This window comes from Python bivittatus, unplaced genomic scaffold (genome assembly GCF_059951505.1).
Source record: "Python bivittatus isolate LINGU-HERP-01145 unplaced genomic scaffold, Pbiv_v1 ctg000670_np1212, whole genome shotgun sequence".
Taxonomy (NCBI): Eukaryota; Metazoa; Chordata; class Lepidosauria; order Squamata; family Pythonidae; genus Python; species Python bivittatus.
The window spans coordinates 1,933,635-1,940,396 of record NW_028277094.1 but is presented as its reverse complement, the minus strand read 5'-3'; positions in this window follow the sequence as shown (position 1 = coordinate 1,940,396).

Below are 6,762 nucleotides of genomic sequence, written 5' to 3'. Positions count from 1 at the left end.
ATTGTTTTCTGAAATATCTGTAAGAAACCTGGTTGCCTAACCCTGTTGCAAGGGTACCATTTTTTGTTTATTTATCCATATACCAGAGAATCTTCCCTACATGGTCATCACTTAGAACAGTGTTGTCCAAACTTGGCCACTTTAAGATGAGTGGACTTCAACTTCCAGAATTCCCCAGCCAGCCATGCTGTCTGGGGAATTCTGGGAGTTGAAGTCCACTCATCTTAAAGTGGCCAAGTTTGGACAACACTGACTTAGACCTTGCAAGGAACAGAAGAGATGCTTAAAGAGATATTAATGAAATAATGTTGACTTAATGAAAGTCAATTATTGACTAACTCTTAGGCTCACATTCTTGGTTTGGAAACCCATATAAAAACAATTAAAGTTCTTATCTCATCATGGTGTCAAGTGAAGGTCTCCAAGATTGCTCAGTTAAAGGTTAAAAGAGCTAGGCCGGGTGAATTCGCAAACAGTGGGTTAGTGGGAGTTAGAGTATTTCCTCACAAGGGTTTAATATCACTGAACAGTTTCCCATAGGACCTACATAGCAACTTTGGAACTGTCAATAGAAACAGTGCAAGGGATAATCTCATCATTTTAGGAAAAAGGAATGTTAGATACTAGGAAATGCAGAGCAAACAGTAATTCCTATACATAGAGATAAGTAGCCTTTAGATTAGTTTATCTAACTCCTGCTTAGGAAGAAACTCTGAACTAGAGGGGTATAGAGATGGATCAGAACTCTGCTCATTTTCCTGTAAGAACTTGCCAAAGTTTGCAAATGTCTTCATGACTTAGGATGCTATCATAGCCATCATTTATGGCAGGAAGAAAGCAGATGGGAAGAGTATAGAAAAAGGGGAAAGAATAGTTTATTGATTAGTGTTATGGGGCGAATGGGGCAAATTTACAGGTGCACTGTGGTGTTTTTGTTTAACTCTTTTCACCATGGCAGAAGAATATGACTTAAGTTACATTGAAGCAACTGCAAAGAGGCCGTGGGTTATCAACACTACCACTGAGGATCTGGACACTCCAAATGTAGAGAGAAAGGGAGACAATTTCCCCTTTCCTTTTCCAGGAAAACAACATAAGTTTTCATTTGTTGGCTCTTCAAAAAGCGCCCAGGGGGCTGCTTCTCCTTGTTCATCTGTTTCTAGATACACTCTAGGCAGATGTTTCTGCATCTGTCAGGTGACAATGGGACAACTAGAAATGCCAGTGACAGATCAAATATTGTAGTCTTTACACCAGGTTGGGCAATCCTCACTTCCCCAATCTTCTTTTTCTCTTGGTCTCAGAGATGGTGATGTTTCTTGCTGATTTTCAGTAGGCTTCACCCATCCTTTTAAGTGAGAATCCTGTAACTCTCTATTTTGAAATTATAGAACGTGGGCAAAAGAAATGCTGTCCCAGCCCTCTCTGATAATGGCATTTCACCATGTCTCATCCATGGCAGCTCTTTGATGCTGAAAATACAAGCAAGCCTAGGCCCAGCCACACGAAGAATCTTTGACTTTGGTTTAGACCGATCCTGTTAATCCAGCCTATCTCATAGGGTTATTGTGAGAATACAGTGGTGCGTCTGTGTTACTCCTTGTTCTTTTAAGGAAGAGTAGAATGAAAATGTAAAAAACTTCCTATTTTGGAAAGTGAAGGATACAAAAAAACCTGGCTCTTCTTGGCTTAATCCCAAGCAAAATGGAAGGGTTGTCAATGAGCTTGAATTGGTAGAAATGTTGAGGGTTACCTAACCTAACCAAATAATATGAATTCCTATGCTGACTGAAAGCTAAAGATGAACGTTGCAGGCTGAATTTCAGAAAGGCTGGTATGGGTCAGCTCCCTGATATACTTATCGGTGGTTGTATGTTTCCTCTTAGATACGTATTTTTGTAATTAGAGACCTGCATGGCCAAATGTGAAGAAATATAAATTTCCAAGTATAATTCAGGTCAGTGGGCTCTATAAAAGCTACAGATAGTTGCACTGTCTGCAACTATCCCCAGATGCAATTATCCCCAGATAGTCTTTCTAGCTGCAAGTTTCCTGTTCTTCCAAAACTGAAATGCATTGGAGCTGATACTGACCTCCTCATGTTAGCACATCATTTGCCACCAGGAGAGCAGGAAAATTCAGCAAAACTCAGACAGAGGGCCATAAAGATCTAACAGCAATTGTGCTATGCTGGTTGCAGTTGCCCTTTAGTTGAAGAAGGAAGGAATCACTCACAAAATCGATATCTACTCTTCACAGGAGTGAGATTAATCTGAGAGAACAGAAGCAGCATTTTTGCAGCTGGTTGGTTTCAACAATCCATTATTAATGCCTGACTAAGGCCTGGTTCTCAGTGAGGTGGGTAACTTGTGTCTGAACGGTATCACTTCAGATGGGAGGGTGGAAGGGAGGAGTGCCTTCATACATTTACTACATGAGTTCTACATGAGTTCTGAGATCCCACTTCAGAAATTCTACCAACGTACAGGCAACATGGCAGGACAATTAGAAGATGGTGTTTTTTTTTTCCCTTTCTTCAGCAACAGTGCCATTCAGACACTCATGAGGAGGTATGAGGACTGAAAAGACGTGGGACAGAGGAGGGCAACTTGCAAGCCTAAGTCAATAAAGTTACCCCTCTATAGAGTAGAACTCGCCCATTTTTTCCTGTCATGTTCAGTGTCTTTCCTTATGATCTGGCTGTGTGTTTCCTTAGTATCCATATATGAGAGAGGGGAATCCAAAACAGCCATGTAAATAGTGTTTATTTTCTCAGCATTGACCACAATTCAATAACTTTCAATATAAGATGCTACTGTATATTTGTGCATTCTGACTATTTTGTATTGATTCCCAACTCCCTTAGCTTCCTGACTACAACTTCCCTGGCTATAGACCCTAAAAGCATCTTATTACTCTCATAGCAAAATCACCTGGGTTTTGTACGCATGCACACACACTACTCCCTCGGTCCTCTTCTGTTACCAGCACCTGATAATAGGTCACAAGTTCATCTCTTGATCTTCTTAATAACCCGCTGGATGTGAGAGAGATGAGGAGTGGGCAGGGAGAAAGTGACAGACAGAGAAAACTTACAATACCAAGCTTGGATTCAGTCCCATCCTGACCTGAAGGTCTTCTGCCTTCACCACTCATTCAATTCCAGATCCAAACTCTTCTATTCAATGCACTTGACCTTTTGCCTACCCAAAGCTCAGCTGGGACGGTGAAAGAAATTCATTCTCTGTGTTTCTAATTCTGCCTGTTGCTCCTTTTTTTCCTAGAGAAGTGCCCATTTATTGCAAGCAAGCAATGAAAGAATGGCCATTTCTTCTGTCTTGGCCTTTTGGTGAGCGGGATGTTTTCTTAGGAAGGGACAAAAAGAGATCTGTAGCTCTTGTCAAATTGTATGAAACTGACCCAGCTGCTTTGGTCTCTCTTGCCCCTCTGGGCTTCTTGGACTTGTTGGCTCTTGCAAAGAGTGTGGTGATCTAGAGATATGTGGGTGTTTTTTAATTTGAATTGAATGCATTCCCATTCAGAGAGTCAGTTTGATGTAGTAGTTAAGGCATCAAGCTAGAAACTGGGAAACTGTGAATTCTAGTCCTGTCTTAGACACAAAGCCAGCTGGGTGACCTTGGGCCAATCTCTCTCTCCCTCAGCCCTGGGAAGAAGGAGACCAGGGCAAACCATTTCTGAAATCTTGCCAAGAAAACTGCAGGGACTTGTCCAGGCAGTCGCCAGGAGTCAACACTGACTCAAAGGCATTTATTAAAATCCCCATTCAATAATTCCTGTAAATAAATAAAAATGAATGAGTAACAGTATCATGGCAGAGAAGTGGGGGCTACAACTAGATTTTGCACCGGGTGACTTTCTCTTTCACTACACTTGCTCCATTCCAGAAGCCAATTTTCAGAGAAGAGCTGGCTTCTGGAGGTTTGCTTCATGCAACGGCAATGGAACCTGCTGCAGGTCAGCCTGATTGATGTAGGTGATGTGCATGGCAAAAGAGCAAAGCTCTTTGCTTAAAACAATTTAAAAAGGGTTGCTTTTTATTGTGTTGGATTATTTTTTAATATGTCTTCACTGTGGATTGCGTTAACCATTTTCAAGACTTCCAAGATGAAATACAAATGTAAAAATAGCAGTTATTTATTCATGGAATTCCATCTCATTTTTTTCAGTCATGTACAATGCTTGTCCTTCCTTCCTTCCTTCCTTCCTTCCTTCCTTCCTTCCTTCCTTCCTTCCTTCCTTCCTTCCTTCCTTCCTTCCTTCCTTTCCTTCTTTCCTTCCTTCTTTCCTTCCTTCCTTCCTTCCTTCCTTCCTTCCTTCCTTCCTTCCTTCCTTCCTTCCTTCCTTCCTTCCTTCCTTCCTTCCTTCCTTCCTTAGTTTGTGAGATTATTGAGATCCAGAACCATGTGGCAGGCAATGCCCTTTTTCATAAACATGGATTCTGAAATCCACGGTGTGCATATTTATGTAGTCTCTGCTTCACTGCTTTTAGATAACCCACTTTAACCAGAAAGAGCTTGCAAACTTTTCATGTAAGTAATATCTTATGAAGCATACATGATGAAGACAAAGTATTTCATCCATAGTGGAAAGCAAGGCCTTTTTCTTTTCAACAAGGAATTCAGTGATCTCTGTTTCTCAGAAGCATTTAATGTTGGTTTGTGTGTGTGTGTGTGTGTGTGTGTGTGTGTATATATATATATATATATATATATATATATATATATATATTTAACAGAGCATCTAATGTGACTAAATAGGACAACCTGCTTTCCCATCCCCATTAAAAATATATGATGTGCTTTAACCATTCTCTCAGCTTGGCCTTCCCACATACTTGGCACATTGGGACATTGGGACAGGATACATCCTCTTTCCCCAGTACAGCAAAACTGGGGACCTCCTTTACCAAGAGGGAGTTAATCACTGGAGAATGTCTCCCAAATGCATGTTCTGGAGAACAAGGCCATGGGGGAAGGGGGGAATGAGGGGGTAAACAAGAGGGAGTGGAAAAGGGAGTGTGTACAAACACACACATATATATATATGGGTATGTGTGGAATCTGTGTGCAAGACGCAGCCAAGCAGCAGCCAGGCTTTTAAATATTAATCATCTCTGCTTCAGCAATTTTGCCAACGCATCTGGGCCCAACCCTGCTGAATTTTTCATTAATGCCATTCACTTCCTGTAGTGTTTCACCCACTTTCTTCCTCCCTGAACCCTATTCACTTTCTCCTCCTTTCCCTATTCCCTTGGGGTCCCACAATTCCTTGAAGCAGGACAATGCTATGTCCTGGAGTTTCACCTCTTTCCCTATCCCTTCACCTCTTTCCCTAACCAGGCTGTGGGGAAAGAGGGATAGATTGGAAAATGTCAACAAGTTATTTTTTTCTGAACAGCTGGGTTGGATAGCACCAAGGCCCCAGTGTCTTCATTTGCATAGGGAAGCAAATCTGAGCTTCTTGTCAACCTGCAGGGTGGCAGGATATGGAAGCCCTCATTTTAGTGAAGTGGAACACAGATCTAAATATAGAAACAAGGTGGATGGGGGAAGCAGTTATAGTGAGAGATCAGAAGAAACTAAAAGTGTCCTGTGTGGCAAGGGAGAAACATGTATCCTATGTTAAAAATGACCTATTGTAGAAATAATAAGACAACTGATGTAGATTCTCCAATGTCTTCTTTGTTGCTTAGTTCATTCCAAGTTTACTAATGACAGAAGCATTGTAGAAAAGAGCTGTGTTGGCTTATGGTGGCAAAAAATCAGGAGTTTGGTAGCCCTTTTTCTGGCTAACATATTTTATTAGAAGGCATATGTTTTGTGAGCTGCAAGTCACTTCATTAGATGCATAGATATCCTGATTTTACTCATCTGGAATACAGTAACATTGATTTTTGCAGAAAGCAAAGACTATTTCCGTTATGTTGGCTGTTTATCATCATTGTTCTAACAGAGCTTCTCTACATTATATGTTTTAAAAATATGTTTGATTCATTTCGACATTTTTAGAGGGACTCGTTGTAAAGTGGTTTTTATAAATTACAAGCAATTGTTTATATATTTACTTTGGGTCCTTGTAAGGAGAGCGGATGTGAAAACGGCTCGGAAAAGAATGAAAAGAGTGTGGAGTTAGGAGAAGTATGAAAAAGAATGCTTGTTGGAATGATGAAGTGAAAGAGGCTGTGGATAAGAAGGAAAATGCATATAAGAGAATGATTGGTGCAAAACTGAGGACAAGAGAAAGATATTATATAATGTTTGAAGTGTCATTGTTCCATTACAGTTTAGCATTTACAGAGACATTTGGGGAGGCCATTAAAAAGACCTAGGAGCCATAAATCTACCTGTTATTGCAGGTTATTCACCTGTACACTAGAGGGAAAAATGTTACGTCCCCTCTACTGCATCCTACATCTAGTTATTCCTTTTCTGGATGCCCTTTTATTACCTCATGCTAACTTTATGAATATGCAAATAAGTAGATACAGGTAGGCTTTGATTAGTGCAGTCAGTGAATCCTATGAAACAGTTGCATTATTTGAATTTGCACTGTTCAAAGTGATCTTTCTATGGAAAATAAGGTAATTGGTTCCAGCTCGATGGAAATAGGCAATTAAAATGTTTAAACATATTTTTTGATATGTATATTAATGAAATATTACAGTAAAGAATAAAAAGAATATACTTTAAATTTATGGCTTACAAAGTCATAGAGTAATTATAAAAAGCAAAATAAAAACAA